Below are 18,256 nucleotides of genomic sequence, written 5' to 3' on the forward strand. Positions count from 1 at the left end.
GGAGGGGCTAGTAGGCCTATCTAGAGTAATTTGGAATGCAGTGAGTTATTTGGGGAATATTAGGAATAGCAGGAGTGTATAGGACTGTCTGAAAAGCTGAAAGACTGAGGTGGTAGAACAAATCAGGAAGCCTCTGAATTCCCTTTTTTTCATTGCTCATGTATAATCACTGGGCATTTAGATATAAAAGCAAGGGCTTCTGTCGCAATCATTTGTTGAAAGAATGAAATCCAGGCAGAAGGCCTCAGCAGGGTCATGGTTTGGGGAGTGGAAGGGAAGAAATAGATTCAAGAGCACCCATGAGGAGAGAGGTCACTCCCTTGCCCTGATGCTCTGTTGCATGACCTAGGGAGAGTCACCTCTTTCCCTGTCTCTGTTTTTTCACCTTTACCTTTTTCCCTACACATCAACACTGAGGAGACAGGTTATAAAGGGTTATATAGGTTTAGGAAGACTAAAAGTAAAGGGGCTTGTATGAGAAAGAACTTGTTAGAAGAAAGGAAAAATGAGGCAAGTGTGACCAAGGCCTCAAAGTGTCTGGGATGGGTGACATCTTCAGGTGATGGGTGCCTTGGTGACTGTGGACTGAGTGTAGGATGCTGTGGGGAGGTGGGAGAGATGGAAACAAGACACATGTGTTCATCATGTGCATTTGAAGTTGATGATTATAGAAGGCAATCTTGCTTTGGTGACTGGAAAAAAAAAAGTTCCATATGGGAGGTAAAACTGTTTTAAGCTTATAAAAGGCCTCCAGGGTAAAAGGAAGTAGGTGATCTAGTGTGGCAAGAGGAGGCATCATGTTAGGTAGTGGATCTGAGTGAGTGGATCTAGGTGAGGCTTTCCGTGCTTCAGTTAAAAGGGAATGATACAGCTCTTCCTGAAAGCTACTGCGAATGACCTCCCACATCTACCTGCTGCCCTATCTCCTTCCTTTGTGCCCCACACTCTGTGTTCCAGCTCTCAGGTTCTATGAGAATCTGATGCCTGGTGGGGCCCACCCCTGTCACTCTATATTCTGCTTTCTTTAGAGATACAGAAAGAGTCCTGGAAAGAATATGGATCCCAAGCCTTGCAAACTGCAATAGCTAATGTGGCACCTCCACTCAATATGACTTAAGTGATACGAATCCCCTTTTGAGAGAATTGACACAGGAGCTATGCTCCAGGGTTAAAAAAAAGTCCTATAGCTGAATCCGAGGCTAAGGTCTTGCACATTTGGAAAGTACCTCTTAGCTTGCAAAGCACTGTCATGTGGGCATGTTCTCACTCAGTCTGAGGCTGATAAACAACCCTATGAGCCCATGACCTGGCTGTTGTGTGTTCCAAGGGAGCAGAGGCCTTCCTGACCACGTGGGGTGCCCCACCCTCTCTCCTCCCTTTCTCACAGCCTTTCCACCCCCAGAGAGTGCTGGAGGAGATGAGCTAGTGCTCAAGGCTCTCAAATCCGGGTGAGCTCCGGTCCACCCTTCTCCCAACCACAGCCCACCCAGAGGAAGGATGCTTGCACCTCAGATCTAAGCCTGGAACCAGAGATTCTCTGGAGGCCAAGCAAATCGGGTCGGACTTCTGTGCTGGGATGGGAGATTCCTTGGAGTGACTGGGTATGTGTCAGCTGCTAAATGATTCCACTCTCTTCTCTCAGCTCCTAAGCTGCCGCCCTGCCCTTAGGGAGCTCCAGCTGCCAAGGAGCACTGCCCTGCCCTCTGGCTCCTTTGCTCCTGTGGCACGTGTGCTTAATGATAATGAGCATCATTTATGGGGCCCTTCAAATGTGCCAGGCAGCATGCTAACCATGTTACAAATGTGACCGGTTTGCCAGTGTGGGACAGAAAATGAGATCACAGTCTCTCAAACACGAACATTAAATGCATCTGTATCCGTGTTATGTCTGCCCAAGAGCTCCAAGGCCCCAGGAAGACTTCTTCTGTCCAAAGGGTCAGTCCAGTTTAGTATTGCCTTAAGGCATTAAACCCAAACCTTGCTCTGTCTGCCAGGGAACCTCATTCTTTTTGGCTGTGGTTGCCACTGCTAGCAGTCACTATTAAGATTCCACAAAATCCCCTTAAAAAAAGTCAATGGCCTGGTATCCGAGGTGGCCACTGCCCATTCCAGGGCATTTTCAGCAACAGGAATAAGTTCAAAAGTACTGTGGATGTTAGAACATGCACATGCTATGCTTTACTGTCCTTTGTCCATGTCACCTCGACTCAGAAACCCTTAGACATCAAATATCAAGTGTCAGGGCACAGCTCTGATTTTGGTACAGAGCACTCTGAATTCACACAGAAAGTTATCTTTCCCAATTCAGTACCCTTTGTACTTTCTATTACGCTATGGATCTTATCTCTTAAACATTGAAGAAGGGATCACCTCTTTATTTACAACATCAATCCCATTTTCTGTCTCAGTAAGACAAGTTTTTCAGGGAACCACACACTTTACTCTTAGGGGGTTATCTTTTTAGAGTCTCACACCCCTTTGCCTTATTAGCTCCATTTCGCAAATAAGGAAACAGAGTAATTCAAAGGGATTTGGTCAAGGCCACACAGCTTATAAATGGTAGAACTGGGATTTAAGCTCACACCTGATTCACAACACAGCACAGTTCCATCCTGCTAACATGGTGTTCTTGGTTGAGACACCCATCCAAGTCAGTCAAGAGAAGAGGCTCCTTAAATAGGTATATGTGTTTCTCTTTAAACTCCTGGACCTGGGGAAAAGTGGGGAAATTATGTGGAGAAAGGCAAGCTGAAAGTACTTATCTGAGCTCCATCCAGTATCCATCTCATCCAGTGGTTTTTTGAGTAGCCAGGACATGTCATGCTGTACATGGGGTGTGGTAGTTTAGGACACATGTTGACATTGGACTACAGCTTGACATGGCACTTTTATTAGGCCAATGACCTAGGTTAAGAAGACTGAGGAGGATAAATGTGAGAGAATCTAAAACATGTTGCAAGCTATGAGCCTCAATCCATTCCTAGGCTGGTTTTTGGCCTCAAACTCAGCACTAGCCTCCTTGGCCATATTTGCCTGAGGCTTTTTGGACAGAGAGCCATGGAATAAGGGCTTTATTCGGTCTCACTTAAAGTCATCTGGATACATAAAATTGACTTTTCAAGTGTTATTCCTGATCACCTTCTAGTCCAACAAAGGCCCACCACAGTGAAACACAATGGGCTCCAAATGAGAAGCTCAGATGGCAAATACTTGAACAGAGGTTATATTTGAGTCCCAGACAAGAGCCAGATAGCTGATGGAGAAATCAGAGAGTAAGGCTATGGCTACAGAGAAATGAAGGAGCAGGTGGCTCTGGAGCACCCAGATTCTAGGGTGAGGATGGAGGAATGTTAACAGGAAGTAAGTGGCAAACTACCAGCCAAAGCAAATACAGCATCCAAAGCTGCCCACATGGCCTGTCCATAAGAGACGTTGCCCAGAAAGAGCACAGCAGAGAGGAGAGCAGTTGAAGATTTACCAGTACCTTGCTCAGCAGCCAACACCTGGGGAAGTGGCACCAGCAATGCATTTGGGGCTCTACCTCTTGAGGAACTCAGATGGGGTATTTCTGCTCCTTAGATCCGGCCCAAGAGTCCTGAATCCTATCCTGGCCTTTATGCCAACTTAGATTGGGGAAATTCAACATTCTTGCTTAGATTTCTATGAACTCCTGAATATTACCACTGTCTCCCCTGCCACTTAAGCATCTACTTTCCAGAATATTGTGTCTGCATCATATTGACTCAGATATCAAACATAATTACCTCCATCCAACTTCTGCACACTTCTGCTCCCCTCCCACTTCCAAAGTAACCTTTAAAAGATTTTGGTTTGAGGCGAAATGGAGGAGAGGTTTCATCATGGTGATGTAAAGCAATTGTTACAGATGACAACGTTTTATTCTTATTATATCTGCTTGCTTTGGATTTTTTTCAGGGAGGGAACACTTTGTTACTGCATGTGCCAAAATATGATACCTCTTTCATGAGAGTGGGTGAATTTTTTTTTTAGTATAAACATCAAATAACCACCAATATAGGAGTTCCCGTCGTGGCGCAGTGGTTAACGAATCCGACTAGGAACCATGAGGTTGCGGGTTCGGTCCCTGCCCGTGCTCAGTGGGTTAACGATCCGGCGTTGCCGTGAGCTGTGGTGTAGGTCGCAGACACGGCTCGGATCCCGCGTTGCTGTGGCTCTGGCATAGGCTGGCAGCTACAGCTCCGATTAGACCCCTAGCCTGGGAACCTCCATATGCCGCGGGAGCGGCCCAAGAAATAGCAAAAAGACAAAAAAAAAAAAAAAAAAAAAAAAAAAACCACCAATATAACTCACATTTATTGAGAATGTACCTTGTGCCAGGCACTATTAAGAAATTTAGAGAGAATAATTCACTTTATCCTAACAACTATCATCATTTTACAGACTAGGAAATTCTCTATTAAGAGATTGAGTGGTAAGGTGGTAAAGTAACTTCTCCAAGACTACACAGCTAATAAATTCCTGGAGCAGGAAGCGCAGGCAATCTGACTCCAGACAGCCACTTACCACTAGTGCCAATCTAGGTCCCCTATCTAGAACCCAAATATCACTAGAGAGTGAAAAATAGCTTCATGAATATCTGGACTATCTGGGTTAGAAGCAGAAGGTGGGTGAAGGGGATATGGGGATGAGAGAGCCTACTAGATTATTAGATGAGCAATAGAATCTGGGTACTGAGAGAGAATGATCTGTTTCACAAAGAAGATGATTTCCTCCTAGAATCATAGATTCTGGACCTGGATCAGAGCAAAGCTCAGGGGAAAAAATCTCCAGTGGACAGGTAAGGTGTCTTCCATACAAACCTGGAGAAAGAGTGTGTGAGAGCTAAGCTGAGGACCCAGGTTTCTTGGATGCTATTCAGGAGGCTCTGCCTCTGCTCGATGCTTCAGATACAAGAAGGATCTTGGCTGTTGGCCACTGATAATGAGAATATTGGGACATAAGTAGAAAAGGCAGTAAAAAGAAGTCCTCCTCTGGAGTCTGAAGATCTCTAACTGTCCTCTGCTGTTGATCTTCAATTTTTTTTTAGATAAAAATTTTTTCATTTTATTCTCTAGAAACTTTTTCCCCCAATTGGGTAAATGATATAGCCTCACTCTGGAAAATTTGAACAAGAAAGTTGTAAGGAAGAAAATAGTATTTTTTCTGAGATTAATCACATATGGGAATCAAACTTAAAAATAAAGATTGTACTGTTGATCAACAGGGAAAGGAAAATTTTCAATAAATGGTGATGAGACAATTTGGATGGGCATTTGTCAAGAGAAACTGAATCTTCTGGAAGATCTCTATCTTCTTCTTCTTCTTCTTTGCCTCCTCCCTCACCCGCTCCTCCTCCTCCTCCTTCTTCTTCTCCATCATCACCATCATGCCATCATCATCATAAAATTTCTGGGTGGCCTAAAGATCTAAATATATATATAGATATATCTAGATCGATAGATAAATAGATAGATATTAGCCTTTATAATATATATATAAGAAACATATATAAATATGAAATTTATATGAAATATCAATAATAGAAAAATCTATAAAGATAGAAAGTGGATTAGTAGTTAACTGAGGCTGGGGGAGTGTAGGGGAACTAGAAATGATAGCTAAGTGCTGCAAAGTTTCTTCTTAGGGTAATGAAAGAATTCTAAGATTGATTATGGTAATGGATACACACTTATGTGAATAATTTAAAAGCCATTGAGGAGTTCCCATCGTGGCTCAGTGGTTAACAAATTCAACTAGGAACCATGAGGTTGTGGGTTCCGTCCCTGGCTTCGCTCAGTGGGTTAGGGATCCGGTATTGGTGTGAGTGATGGTGTAGGTCGCAGATGCGGCTCAGATCTGGCATTGCCGTGGCCCTGGCATAGGCCGGCAGCAACAGTTCTGATTAGACCCCTAGCTTGGGAACCTCCATATGCCATGGGTGTGGCCCTAGAAAAGACAATAAAAAAAAATTGAATGATACACCTTAAATGAAAGGAAATACATGGCATGCTCAAAAATGTTTGAGTGAAGAGTTTAACAAAGGACTGTTTACAAAGGTTTGAACAGGGTTAAAGGAACCGCAAGGATGGCAAACCACTGGGGACTTACCACTGCTGGGCCTGAGGTGGCAGGAGGAGGAGTCTTACCAGAGCCTTGTGAGAGCTAGAACTAGAACAGAGAGAAAATTCAGGGCAGCCACTTCCAGAACCGGGGAGAGGCAGAGAGGAAGTCAGGGTAATTCATACTCCAAGGAGTCTTTTCACTATCCAGGTTCATACTGTTGGGTCCCATTGGCAAAATCTAACTAAAAGCTGGAGGCAAGGCCGTCTGGTGATATGGTTCATTAAAAGACACAAAGCAAGGCAGGGAAAAAATGAATGGATCAAGGACATGAGGATAGAAAAAAATAATCTCCCATGAGCAATATGTGCACTTAAGAGATTTTAAACAGTAAAGAAGCTCAAAGTGCTATGTACAGTGTGCATGTACAAGAATGGTGGTCGCACTGTTGTGTGTAGTAGATCCAAACTGGAGGCAACTCATATGCCCCCCCATGCTAGAATGGAGAAGTGAACTGTGCTACGTTCATTCACACAAAGGAACACTAAAGCAATGAAGTGAATTAATGACAAAATGGCAAGGATGAATTCCACAAACATAATGTGGAGCCAAAGAAACAAAAAGAGTATGATTCCATGTATACACAATTCAAAACTGGACAAAACTAATTTTGTATTGCTTAATAATACAAACAGGATATATATGTAACAATTATCATAAAAGTAAGAATAATGTTTACTTTTAGGGAAAAAAGAGAGAGGATTATTTATCATAAATGATAAACACTGTACAAGGGAAAAAGGAAGGGGAGGGGAGTTTTGGGTGCTGCCAGTGTTCTAGTCCTTGATCTGGCTGTGGTTGGACATATATTTGCTTGATATATATTCACTAAAAATATATTTTATCTGCATACTTACAGCTAGCAATAAAAATTAAAGGAAAACATTTTAAAATAATTTCCACATATTTTCAGGGCATATGATATATACATATATAATATATGTGTGTACCTATTATATACATAATATTTAACATTTCTGCATTTGCAACTTTTCTCACTAAACCACAGTAGACATAAGGTTTTATGAAATTCATAAAAACCCTTTTCCAAGCTAATTTTAAGGCTATATAATATTGCCAAATAGTATATATTATAAATAACTAACTATTGGGAGTTCCTACTGTGCCACAGAGGGTTAAGAATCCAGCATTGTCACAGCTGTGGCACTGATTGGATGCCTGGCCCAGGGACTTCCATATCCTGCGGATGTGGCCATAAAAAGGAAAAATAAAACCCTAACTATTCTTTGTTGAGAACATCTACATTATAACAGTACTGTGTCATTTATGACCCTTCTTGACTCCTCTAACATGTAGTTATTTTAAGAAGTTCTAGCCCATACTTTCATACCTCAGCTTCATTTATGAAATAGGAGAAAAATGAAGAGTCTTAATTAAAGCTGCAGCAGCTGATTCCCAGTCTAGGGTGTGTCTCCTTATGATTGGCTCTTGTCACCCTTTCTACTTGTCCTTCATCCACTTATCATCATTGTAAACAGTGTAATTAGTCTTCTGTGCACCTAGTTGTTTAAGGTATATCTCCCCTACTGGGAACACCATGAGGACAGGGACCACATCTACTCTGTTGACCTCTGTCCTCAGAGCCAACACAAGACCTCCCTGACGTGAGGATGATGCTCAATAAATATTTGTCAAAAGAATGAGGGAATCCATGGATGAACAAGTGATTTTTTTTAAATCTTTTATTATAGTTGATTTACAATGTTTTTTCTTTTTTAAATTTTTTTATTATTGTTATTTCCCCAACACAATTTTTTTTCCCTACTGTACAGCATAGTGACCAAGTTATACATACATGTATACATTCTTTTCTCTACCATTATCATGCTCCATCATAAGTGACTGACAGTTCTCAGTGCTTAACAGCAGGATCTCATTGTTAATCCATTCCAAAAGCAATAGTTTGCATCCATTAACTCCAAACTCCCAATCCATCCCACTCTTTTCCCCTCCCCCTAGGCAACCACAAGTCTATTCTCCAAATCCATAATTTTCTATTCTGTTGAAAGTTTCATTTATGCTGTATATTAGATTCCAGATATCAGTGATATCATGTGGTTTTTGTGTTTCTCTTTCTGACTCACCTCACTCAGTATGAGAGTCTCTAGTTCCATCCATGTTGCTGCAAATGGCATTATTTTGTTCTCTTTGATGGCTGAGTAGTATTCCGTTGCATATATATACCACATCTTCCTAATCCAATCGTGAAATGACAGGTGACTTTTTATCTAGTCTATCTGTCCTAACCGTCTCTGAAAATGAGTTCGTTTCCTCTAGATAATAGCCTCACAAAATAGAAGCATCACTGAATGCCCAGCAGAGGCCACATGACCACTTGGGTGTGGACACAACATTCAGTGGTTGTGATATGGAAAATAGGTCTCTAAGGTCCTTTCCCAAATCCTGGAATCAGTCACCTGATCAGAGCCAGGACTCAAGACAGGAAGAATGGAACTTATCTGAACAGAAAGAGTTTGTTTAAAAGTAACTTATGAGTTATTGGAAGCTGATTTCTTACTTAAAAAAAAAAAAAAAACTTTTGAAACTAATTGCACAGGTAAATGAGCTTCAAGAGAGAGATTGAAAAAAAAATAGAATCTAAACATCTAGATGCAAAAAAAGTATTACTAAAAATTTGGCAGTACTTATATAGAAGATGCATTTTTAATCATTTGTCTCAGAAAACTAGGTCACTAAATGTCCATAGATCATGCTTTTTATACACTTTAGTTGAGAAGGATTCAAAAAACTGAGTCTTTTCCCCTTTATGGAATTAGGGACAACTGACATTTCTTATTAGAATATAAAACAGTGAAACATAGTTCACATATGTTACATAAAATTGTTATTTTTAAAGAGATTTCCTCTAGAAAGAGACACAACTTGTGTACAATGGAAAATTGAAAATTCTCCAATATCAAGATGAGTCAGCAAATAACTTCTCTATGACAGCAACCTAGGAACCCTGCTGAAGAGACAGACCTACTTTAGTGGGAGATCAGCTCTAGTTCCTGTGTGCAGGAACTACTGTCATTTGAAGACCTTTTTAGGTGATATGTCTCTGTCTGTGCCTGCTAAAATTTGTTAGGAACAGAGCATGATATTCCTGGGACAATATTTACCTGCAGGAAAGGATTTGCATTCAGTGGAATGTGATTACATCAGGCCTTTTCATTCTACTCAACCTTTCATTCTTTGCTTTCCCACAGGCCACAAACTGGTGCAACGGACAGCGTTTAATTAGAAATTCTCGTATTTGCAGAGATATCATCAACACTTGGCTTCATGCTTACACCTCCTCCAACGCACCCCCTGAAAAAATATTAATTTCCCCTTTGCTGTAAAGGGAAATGCTTTTGCCAAACATTTTTAATCCTCAATGTCATGTTCACTCAAAGGGAGGTGGGGAGGGAAAGAAGGTGAAAAAGGAGAGTAGGGATGGTGAGTTCTCTCCTTTCAGCTCTAGTCATTCAAATAATTTTGGCATTTTCTGGTGCTCAATTTGGTGCCCTCTTATTTCTGAGATGATACTGCCCAGTATGTAAATTACCCATTTATTCTTAACTGTTGGAATTGATGCCCTCTATTCCCAAAGGAACTGGCCTAAGAGACTGAGAACTTGATCTTGAGGCAGTGAGATCTGTTTGATAGCTCCCATGTTCCTCCTAACTCTGAATCTATATACTTTTTTCAAATTTCATTCAACTCAAAATTAATTTTTTTCCAGTAAAAATGACATAAGTGGAGGGGCAATACCTAGTTTTCTACAATGACAACAGGACTAGCTAGAGTTGAATAGATGGTTGTTTTCCCCTCTTACATGCCCAGGGTTAACCAGCCATAGACACACTCTTAAATGTATTGGTCACCCTTCATCTGCCCTCTCTTTTTTCCGGGACTATGTACTCTCTCTGGAGAAACTGCCTAACCAAGTAGATCTTGTTGTGACAGAAAGGCTGGTCTTCCCACCTGAGAGTTTGCCCAACATTCTGATACCCTGAAAAGTTGTCATATTTCTCTAGCAGGATGTCCAGAGAAGCATAACTTGAACACATTTTTATGTATTTAAAATCTTATATAAGTTGAACATATTTTTTATGTATTTTCTTGCATACAGCCTTTGTGCCCAGATAGAGGCAGAAAATCACCCTGGGACAGATTATCTTTGATGTTTCCCTGTAACACTTGAGTGGTCTTAGTGAAGCAGACTTGGCTGCTCTCCACGGAGAAGGGTGTGTTACACATGCCAATCTCCAACCACTGGGATGCTTGTGGAGTTCAGCAGGTTTAAAGCCCTTCTGATGGATTGAGATGACTTTGACAGAGGTTCACTGGGACATGAAGAGCTGCAGAGAGGACCTCCCTGTACATTTGGAGGAGTCTGGATCAGTGGATAGGGCTACTGTTTGTGAGAAGAGCTAGTTCCAGGAACACAGTTGGTGTTACAAGCCTACTTGTTCATCTCAGACCAGCCATCCTGGTGAAGTTGCTGTGTTTGGAAAGCAAGAGCCAATCCTTGGCATATAACCGAAAACAGCCGGCACCTTGGAGCCCAAGGGTGAGTTGTACCCAGAGCAAGTGCAGGGCTCATTAGGGCCCCATCACCACAGCGGACAAGAACACAATGGATGCTGCCATCCATGCCAGGGCATTGGCAGCACAAACATCCTGGAGCTAAAAGCTAGACCAACCCATGTAGACTGAACAAGTTCTATACAATTCAAGTTGTGGGCAAAGGCTTCAGAAGGAAACACCAAATTTCCTGCTGACATGGGCAGGTGGAGAAGGTTGTCCAAGAATTAGCTGGAATAAACAAAAATGTTCCGATTAGGGGCTAGATATGCACCTAAATGGATTAAATGGGTCCTAACTAGTGACATTTCCCACAAATATTCAGCCAAAAGATCCTTTTCTAAAAAAATATTCACTCTATGTCAATGGTATAAGATGGGAAAAGAAAAGATGTTTGTCTGAATGGTTGATCAGTTTGGAGGCACTTGGGCAGCAAAACTTGGAATGCACATTACTAGAAGGTCTTTATATATCCCTCTCCACCACCCTGTGATCAGGTTTTTAAACATGGCTGTCTATCACTTCAGGGGTAAGGCTGAGTAATCTCCATTTCTAAATCAGTGAAGATATATTTTATCCATGAAAAACAGAGACCTAAGGAGAAAAATACCTAAAATCACAACTGAACACTTGATGGTTATTGGTGTTTCAGCAGAGTGGTTTATGGTCATAAACCCTAAAACTAAACTGTCTTGGTTCAAATCCCAGCTTGACAACTTACTAGCTGTGTGACTTTGGGATAGTTACTTAAATTGTCTATGCCTCTCCTACTCATAAAATGGAGAGAAAATATGTAAACTAATAGTACAAAATTCATAGGCTCATAGCAAAAATTATATGAGTGAAACATAAAATTTTAAAACAGGGCCTGACATACAGGAAACACTCAATAAAGGTTAGCCAGTATTGTTACTATCAAACATATTTGCTGACACAAAATAACTGTATTGTGATTAGTAATAATAACCAAAGCAGACATGTATTGCTTCTTCTGTGCCCCTAAAATCCTCCTTATTTTGGTAATACTTCTTTTTTTTTTACTTTGGGGAAAATATTAGTTAATGGAAGGACACTTGGCCAAGTCCATCCAATGAGACTCAGCCCAGGGAGTGTGTTGTCATTTGGGGGAAAGGGAGGATCTCTATTAGAATTACAAGCTGGGAGGATGGTATTAGAGCTGCACCAGAGAGATCTACCTAAGAGTGAAAGTATCAGAGTATTTTGTATCCAACCTCAGTTGCATTAGGTATCCATTGCTGCATAAAAAATTACCTCAGAACAGCAGCTTAACACAACACAGATTATCTCACACCATTTTTGAGGGTCAGGCATCCAGGAGTGGCTTAGCTCCGGCTCAGGATCTTTCAGGAGATTGCAATCAAATTGTCATCAGGGGCTGTAGTCCAAAGGCTTGACTAAGACTGGAGGACCACTTCCAAAATGGCACACACATATGGCTTTTGTCAGGAGACTTCAATTCATTACCATCCGGGCCTCTCCATGGTGCCGTCCACAGCATGGCAAATGGCTTTCCCCAGAGTGAATCACTAGAGAAAGGGAGACAGAGAGAGACAGAGACAGAAATACTAAGAGGGAAACTACAGTGTCTTTTAGAACCTAAACTTGGAAATAACATGCTATCTCTTCTACCACATTCTATTGGTCACATTGACCAACTCTGGTACAGCGTGGGAGGGGACCACACAAGAGGACTACCAGAAGGCAGAGATCACTGGGAGCCCTCTGAGAGGCTAGCTATCCAATAACAGAATCAAGAGAGGGAGGGGGAGACTGAGTCTTATTGACACCATTTGAACCCCTAGAACATCTATGCCTTCCACAAGTCAGTAAGTGCCTTTCTGTATTTAAGTTTTGGGCTATTTTTTCATCCATTCCTACCAAAAGGTTCTTAATTAGTACAACTGCTAACTTTTATTGATCACATACTCAGTGTTGTGCAGCATGCTAAATCCTTTTCATGGATGACCTCATTTAACCCTCATGATAACTCTGTGAGATAGGGACTATTATTGTTATTATTATTGAAGTATATTTGGCATATGATATTATGTTAGTTTCAGGTGCACAACATAGTGATCTTCAAATCATTCAAAATGATCACCATGACAAGTAGGGGCTACTATTTTTTCTTTTTACAGCCACAACTGTGGCATATTGAAGTTCCCAGGCTCAGGGTCAAGTTGGAGCCACAGCTGCCAGCCTATGCCACAGCCATAGCAATGCAAGATCCAAGCCACATCTGCAACCTACACTACAGCTTATGGCAATGTTGGATCCTTAAACCACTTAGTGAGACCAGGGATCCAACTTGCATCCTTACGGACACTATGTCAGGTTCCTAACATGATGAGCCAAATCTGGGTATACAATTTTTAATTTTCTTTTCCCAGATGAAAAAAAAAGGGAGGCTGAGGAAAGTGTTACATGGTTTGTCAAAAATTCATGCAACTGGGAAGTGGTTAAATGCAATTTTCAAACCCAGGTGGTTCTACTCTAGAACCTACTCCTTTTCCACCTAAAAGGTTATTCTTCATGCATGTCTCCTCTTGATTCAGTTTGAGATCTTCTTTCTATGATATGAGCTCTGAGCTTGGATTCTTCTTGGGGTGGCTCACACACAATCTGGGACTGGTCTCACACCCACTGTGAACAGGGTCTATGGCCCAGAACAAGAGCAGCCTGAATCACAGGAGAGAAAATGTTACCCTGCCAAGCCATTCCCACTGTGGCATTCATGTTGCATATTCAACAGAGAGCAGGGCCAAGCAGCCAACTATTACCAGCCCAAAAGGTGCCTTCAGATTCTGATCCCAATAATTGAGGACATGTGTTACTCTGCAAACAGTACTGATGGGAAATGGCTGATAGTTCTTCCCTCTGAAGCTTAGGAAATGAGAAGGAAGAGGAGGGGGAAGGGAGGAGGCCAAACGTTTTCATTTTCTTATGTTAACAACTCTAAATGATTAAGGGTGAGAAGGGAATGGCAACGGAATATAAAAATGCTTTGTGTAAGGTTCACATCAACTCATGCTGTTAACTCCACCGCGGTTTATTAGTTCATGGGAAAAAATGACAAAAAGGAATAAAAACTCAATGATGAATCCAGTATCAACAATTTGCAGCCATAGTAACAAAGAAAGTGCAACTCATGAATTGAAAAAAGAAAAAATACGTGTGTATGTGTGTGTGTGTGTGTGTGTGTGTGTGTGTGTGTGAGAGAGAGAGAGAGAGAGAGTGGTCAGGAGGATGTAAAGAAATGGTTAGAGTGAAGAATGCAGTTAACCCCTGGTGGCTAAGAGGGCAGCTCTGCAGAGTCCATGTACACACGGTGGCTGAGATGTACATCACAGTTGGCAAAGAAGTTCTAATTCCTATTTGATGGACTTTCCAACTCAGCTGTAAAAATTCACTCAAGAATAAAACGACATAAAAGGCTCTGCCTGACAAGAATTTCTTTGGTTTTTTTTTTTTTTTTTTTTTTTTTTTTTGAGGGGAGGTGGTAAGTCAAATTTGGTTTGCATTAGTTCAGCCCAGATTCATTACAGGAAGACAATAGGGTGTGTGACTTTTCGTGTATTTCCGCAGCTAGCTCTGGAATGTCTTGGAGCAACCTTGTGAATACAATTGTGGATAAAGTACAGCATCCCAGGGTTCAGAACCTCACCCCATTCTCTTCACCTTTGGGATATGTCATCAGTTTCTTATTTGTGTAGCCAGATGCCAGCAATGTATTGCTCCAGGACCCTGCAAGGGAGTTCAAGCAAGTGCTAGTGGTTTTGGAGGTCTGGGAGCAATCATCCTGATGGGAGTTGTGGGCAACTTAGGAACAATCCAATTATCAAATTTGGGGCTAGAGGCATCTTTAAGGGTCATCTAGTCAATGAGCCATATGATGCTTGAATTCTCCTTTTCCTCCAAACTTTGTGCCGTGCTCATAGTCAACCATTGGGAAGGAACTCTTCTCACCTTGGTCCAATCCATAGAGTTTTGACTGAAAAAGACTTTTAAATTGAGTCAAAATCTTTATTCCTGTAAATTATCACCGACATCCTCTCAAAGCAGGTCAAATGTTCACATATTTGAGGATGAATGGCTATTTTTTTTTCCTCAGATGACTTCTCCAGTCTAAACATAGAGTTCTTGATCATCCTGCATTTAGCTCTTCTCCTGAACACCTTGAGGGGACCTCCTAAAGTGTAATCCCTCAAATGAGCACAATACTCAACAAATAGTCTGTCCAAGGAAGGACAGTAACACCATTATTAGCATCATTCTGAGATTTTAATTCTATGAATGTAGCCTCATATTTACATGTTTCCAACAGCCTTATGGTATTTTGGACTCATAACAAATTTATTTCCCATTAAAGAGTATGTAATAGGCAAATTGGTAATATTTCTGGTTTTTAGTCGCCCATTCTGCTCCATCCTTCAGGCACATGAAAGGAGCACATGTACCCAGTCCTTGAAATTAGCTGTGGTCATGTGCCCAGCTTTGGCCAATAAAAAATGAGCAGAGGTCTCCTATGTCAATTCAGGGTCAAGGCATGTAAGTACTCATTCTTAGCTTTCCAGCCCACTTTTTCCCATCACAGCAATTGTTAATATATGTGTTGATTAGGAAGTGTCATGGATTGAATCAAGCTGGAATGTTGAGCTAACACACGGAAGACAGATGCCCTGGCACACTGCCTGGACATGCAGTACACTTTCCTTGAGTAAAAAGTATTTTGTTGGGTTATGTGCAAGATTTGGGGATTATTTGTTATTGCAGTATAAACTAAACTTTCCTAACTCAATGTATAAGGTTTTTTTTTTTAAAGTAGAATCAGATTTCCCACCCTACATATCCCCCTACACCACCTTTTTTTTTAATATATTTTAAGAGAAATATATTAATATCAAAATCTTAACATTCTGATTTAGGGACTTATATTTGTTTCATTTTTTTCCATGAAAATTAGTTTTAATCATTTTAGTCTAATGGCCATTTCTATTTTTCTTTTTTTTTTTTTTGTATTTTGATACCAAAAAACACCCAAAGTAGTCTCTCTTCCTACTACCTCCCGTGCATTTGAAACTTTGATAATAAATATTTGAGGACTGGAAAGAAGACATTTCTGATTACATAATTTTCTTAGCTCTCCACCCTCTATTCTCACAGTAATGTTCAACACTAACAAAGACAGTTCCATGCTTTCTTAAGCTTTCTTAACTCAGTATGGACATTTAAAAAAAAAAGTCCCTGGGGGACCAGTAATCATTGGAGATCTTGTTTTTATTAGCTCAGTAAGATCTCAGTAATGAAGACAAGACATACCATGGGAAAATATATAACTGATTCACTTTATTCAACTACAAATTCACTCTATTTTGAGTACTTTGGGGGGACTCTAATGATAAAAAAGACTCTAGTACCATTCTCAAGACTTGTGAAGGATCAGGCAGGCTGAAATCAGCTTGCTTACGTTGAGAAACAGCTCCAGCAATATCATTGTTGCTGACACTGCTGGTTGTGTATCCAGTGGCCAATTCCTGTCACGTTAACCAAACCTTGACTTTGTTCAGGTATCAGGAGTACACAGGCTTTAGGAAGTATAGGCTCCCTTCCCCCAGAGCAGTTATGGGAATTATATTTTCTTTTGCCAGTCACTGGTTTGGGAATGGTCATGTATTACAATTTTGGCCAATGAGAAGAAGGTGAAGTCTGCAGAGAAGTTTCTGGGAAGTTTTTCTTCAGCTTTTCAAAAGGGACACAGGGAAATAGGGTTTGCTCTTCTAGCATCAAATATGAATGTGTGAGAACATGATGCTTAAGTTGCCTTGGACATCTCTCACCATTATAGGGTTAGCCTGAGAGTAAAAACTAACATAGTTAACCAAGCAGGTCAGAAAAGTTGGAAGGAACTAGGCTCTTTACTGCATAGCTGAGGTGCTGAATTAACACAGTTAACCAAGCAGGTCAGAAGAGGTGGAAGGAACTAGACTCTTTACTGCATAGCTGAGGTGTTGAACTGTCTCACCACTAGAATTCTTATATGAGATAATAAATCTCTTTATGACATAAGCCATTTTGAGGTGGGTAAAACTTTTGTCACTTGCTGTCAAAAGCATTCTGATTAATATTATCATTAAAATGCATTTCATTATAACATTGTGCTGTTTTATAAAAAGCAGATTCATAATAGGAGGAGGAAAGCAGCAGCAGTAGTAGCAGTAACACTACAAATGATAACACTGTCTTACAGTTACGAGAACCTACTTTGTAGGAGGCACTGTGAGAATCAGTTTTAGACAGGTTTTTTTTTTTCCTTTATTCTTCTAATTCAAGATCCTATCTCATATGTTTTGGGCTCATTGGGTCATTCTGCTCTGTCTCATGTGCTCTGTTATACCTGTACCCTGACATTCAGAGAAACCAAGACACTAGGTTATAGGTAGTTAACATGGTGCAGCTCACCAATGGTCTCAGGCCATTCATGGAGGAGGTACAGTGCTGCCCTTTCTGCATTCTGCTGGTGCTGTTACTGGATTGTTGCCACACTGGGATCTGGAGAAAGAGGGGGTACAACAGCAGTACATCTTCTTAATGGCCTTAATGTTTTCTGAGCACCTGAGCCAAGACCAGCACTCACTGGCCAGTGTGAGAGGCTTAACTCAGCCCTTCCAAGCCGGCCTTACCTCGGAGTAGTGAGAGGGAACCCTTCTCTGCTACTGCCTATATTCCCCTCCATGTCTGGCAGAGCTGCCAGGGAACTACAGCACAGAAAAACATGGGTAAACAGGACGCAAATTGCTGTTTACAGTTTTCTCTCTACATTTCAGCAAGGAGGCCACCTGTAAAAACAGAATGTTGTCAGTGTCATCACCCAAGAAAAGAAAACAAAGGCATGTGGGCATTTGGAATGATGTTTCCTGGCCCTCTTATCCAATTCCAGCTGTACTAGACCTGGCAAATAAATAGGATTCTGACCTAATTTATCATAGAATCCCAGCTTGGAAACAGTCATGTTTTTTTTCTAAGAAATGACATTTAGTGCCAGAAGTCAGTACCTCAGCTACTTTATTCCAAGGACAATGGGGGTACAAAAAAGGAAAATGAACATGTAGTGTGTGGTAAATGCAAAGGAAAAAATTAATCCCTGATGGTTGCTGAGTACTCCCCATCTTGAGTAGGCAAAAATACACAAAATGGGACCTGGTTTAATTATAATTTTATATCTAATTAAAATAAGAATAAGTATGGTTTTAAAAGCATGGAGAAGAGCTTTAAAGCAATAGTTTTTCCCTGCACCCTTCCCAGCCTACCCCCCTATGCCATGCCCCAGAAGCAAGCACTCTGACATCTGTATTCCTGGGTAATAAGCATTAATTTTTGTTTCTTGATCTATCAACTCTAAATTATATCAATTTACTCTTTTTTTTTTTTTTTTTTTTTGTCTTTTTAGGGCAGCATCCAAGGCATATGGATGTTCCCAGGTTAGGGGTCAAATCGGAGCTGC

At 40.9% G+C, this 18,256-nt stretch overlaps 1 long non-coding RNA gene across 1 annotated transcript; it reads right to left on the bottom strand.

Moving 5' to 3' along the window:
• Positions 12,195 to 17,657, bottom strand: LOC106506735. The gene is made up of 3 exons (XR_002345016.1): positions 17,436 to 17,657; positions 17,215 to 17,304; positions 12,195 to 12,281 (listed from the first exon to the last, which is right to left on the bottom strand). It is a non-coding gene; the product is annotated as an uncharacterized LOC106506735 (long non-coding RNA).

This window comes from Sus scrofa, chromosome 1 (genome assembly GCF_000003025.6).
Source record: "Sus scrofa isolate TJ Tabasco breed Duroc chromosome 1, Sscrofa11.1, whole genome shotgun sequence".
Classification (NCBI taxonomy): Eukaryota; Metazoa; Chordata; class Mammalia; order Artiodactyla; family Suidae; genus Sus; species Sus scrofa.